The sequence below is a fragment of the Elephantulus edwardii genome, unplaced genomic scaffold (genome assembly GCF_000299155.1).
Source record: "Elephantulus edwardii isolate Elephantulus edwardi_28Jun2011 unplaced genomic scaffold, EleEdw1.0 scaffold00411, whole genome shotgun sequence".
Classification (NCBI taxonomy): domain Eukaryota; kingdom Metazoa; phylum Chordata; class Mammalia; order Macroscelidea; family Macroscelididae; genus Elephantulus; species Elephantulus edwardii.
This window is the reverse complement of record NW_006400161.1, coordinates 1,189,674-1,192,737: the sequence shown is the minus strand read 5'-3', so window position 1 is coordinate 1,192,737 and position 3,064 is coordinate 1,189,674. Positions and strand designations below refer to the sequence as shown.

General features: G+C 48.1%; 1 pseudogene; it reads right to left on the bottom strand.

Moving 5' to 3' along the window:
• The window catches only part of LOC102852628, a 19,968-nt pseudogene extending 19,463 nt beyond the window's left edge, over positions 1-505 (bottom strand).
• Between the last annotated feature and the right edge of the window lie 2,559 nt (positions 506-3,064).

The following is a 3,064-nucleotide window of genomic DNA, read 5'->3' as shown; positions in this document are numbered from 1 at the left end:
GGCCTTTCTCCTGCTAGGTTAGTTCCTCAACAGCTCGCCTGATAGCTCAGGGTGATGTCTGGATCCAAGGTGGTGCCCTGAGGTCACAGAGCTGTGGTGGGGGTTGAGATGTCTCGTTGTGGAGCTGCAAGGGGGGTGGGGGAAGAGGAGGAAAGCAAGGGAACAGGGGGCAAGGAGCGCAGAGGTTGGACACTATCACCAAGAGGTGGGGACGGGGCTTGTGCGCTTCTGGGGGTTTATGCAGCAGCACCCTGTGTGCTAAGGGTCACACAGGTGTGGGTTGCAGGGGGGTCCCACAGTGTCCGGTAGTCTTCGTTCCTCTGGGGTCTCACAGTCTTCGCTCCTCTGGAGTTCTGCTGTAGGTGGCTGGCTGTTGTTCTTCCCGGGTCTCTTCCGGGTCCCTCTCGTGGCGTTCCCCCATCTGGTGGTGTGCGTTCCCCCAGTTGGCGGCGGCATGCATTACCCCGGCTGGCGGCAGCAGCGTTCCCCAGTCTGGCGGCGGCATTCCCCGGCCTGGTGGCAGCGTTCCCCCGGCTGGCGGCCTCACCCTCGCGCTGCGTCGCCCTCGCACTGCGTCCCAAAAACTTGATATTAGCACACATAAGAAAATCATTAAGAAACCAATCCAGATAGAGAACAATAAAAAAATAAAATTAAATTAAAAAAGGAACTAGAAATATAGGTCAATAAATGAAAATTCATCGTTAGGGTTAGAGTAATAGTTTAGTTAAAGAATAAATAGTGTAATTAGAGGATTTCTAAATGAGAAGACAGGACAATTTCAAGCTAGAGTGAACTGTCTTAGACTTGTAAATGAGATAGTAAAATACAGGGTAATCTCAAAGGAAATGAATACACTTTCCCATCAAAATAAAAGAGTAAAAATTTCCTGATTTAGTAAACAGTGAAACAACAGAAATGAAGGAACTAATAATAAGAAAGCCCTTAAATAAAGTGAACTGACATACACATACGTAACAAAGAAAGAAGTAACGATATAACAACAGCAAAAGAATAATTATAGATAATTTCACTGAATGTAGTCCATAGTATATCCAATACTTTTAGCCAATTGTTATTGTTGTTGCTGTTATGTGTCATCAAGTTGCCTGCGACTCATAGTGACCCTATGTACAACAGCTCTGAACCCTGCCCTCTCCTGCATTGCCTCAGTTATTGTGTCAATCCATCTCATCTAGGGTCTTCCTCTCCTGTGTTGACCCTCCTCCCTTCCAAACATGATGTCCTTCTCCAAGGACTGGTCCCTGCTGGCCATGTGCCCAAAGTATGTGAACAAGGCTTCAAAATTCTTGCCTCCAAGGAGAAACTTGTTTCACTCTCTCCAAGACTGATGATCTATTTGTTCTCCTGGCTGTCCATGGTATGTTCAGTACTCTGCCAGCACTGCAACTCAAGGTATCTATTCTTCTGTCATAGCCTGTTATTCCTTTCTGGAAGTGTCTTCTCATCTCCGTCAGTGTTCCCAGTACTTCAGTTTTGCCTAAATGAACGATCCCCACGTGGTCAAGCAGACAGCACTTTTCCTCCAAGTACCTGAATGACGAAGTAGGAAGCCTGTTGTATCTTTCTCAAGTGGCTTCTCACCTCCTTCAGGGTGCCCAGGACTTATCTATTGCCTGGGTTAATGTCTCCCATGTAGTCAAACCATAAATCAATCCCCCCCCCAAAAGTACCTGAATGACCAAGGAGGAAGCTTGTTGTTCTCTTCTGTAAGCGATTTATCAAATCCATCATGGAGCCCAGGATGTCACTGTTGCCTGAGTTAAGGGGCCCTTCATTGATAAGCTAGACAGCAGTTTACCCCAAAGTATCTGAATGATGAAGGAGGATGCCTGTTTTTCCCTTCTGAAAGTGGCTTCCCACATCCATCGGGGTGCCCTGGACCTCCCTGTCACCTGAGTTATGGGGTCCAGCGTGGTCAAGCCAGACAGAAGTTGCTCCCACAATGTACCTTACTGACCAAGGAGGAAGCCTGTGTTTTCCTTTTAGAAATGATTTCTCACCTCTCTCAGGGTGTCCAGGACCTCCCTCTTGCCTGAGTTAAGTGGTCCCTCATGGGCAAGCCATGCAGCAGTTTTTTTTCTACAAAGTGACTGAATTACCAAGCAGGAAGCCTCTTCTTCTCTTCTGGAAGTGGCTTCTTATTTCCCTTGGGGTGTCTAGGACCTCCTTGTTGCCTGACTTAATAGGTCCAGCCTGGTCAAACCAGACAGCAGTTTTCTCCCCAAAGTACCTGAATGACCAAGCAGAAATCCTGTTGTTCCCTTTTGGACGTGGCTTTACACCTCCATTGGGGTGCCCATAACCTCCCTAGTACCTCAGTTAAGTGGTCCTGTGTGATCATGCCAGATAGCAGTTTCCACCCCCTTCCCCAAAGTACCTGAAAGACCAAGCAGGAAGCTTCTTTTTCCCTTCTGAAAGTGGCTTTTCATTTCTGTAGGGGTGCCCAGGACCTTCTCCTTGCCTGAGTTAAGGGGTCCCACATAGTCAAGCAACAGTTTGCCCTCCAAAGTAACTGAATGACCAAACAGGAAGCCTGTTGTTCATTTCTGGAAGTGGCTTTTCATCTTTGGTGTACCCAGGTCTTCCCTGTTGCCTCAGTTAAGGGGTCCTACATGGTAAAGCCAGAGAGGTGACCTGAATGACCAAGGAGGAAGTCAGTTGTTCCCTTCTGGAATTAACTACTCCCTCCTTCACAGTCCACAAGACCTCCCTTTAGCCGGAGTTAACACGTCATCATCAAGCCCGACAGCAGTTTCCCCCACAAAGTACCTGAATAACCAAGGGGGAAACCCCTTTTTCCATTCTGGAAGTGGCTTCTCCCCTCCAACAGGGCTCCCAGGACCTCCCTGTTGCCTGAGTTCAGGGGTCCTGTCTAGTAAAGCTAAACACCAGTTTTTTTCCCCAAAGTACCTGAATGAACAAGCAGGAAGACTGTTGTTCCATTCTGGAAGTGGCTTCTCACCTCTGTTGAGGTGCGCAGCATCTGCTTGTTGCCTGAGTTATGGGGTCCCATGTGGTAAAGCCAGAGAGCAGTTCCCCC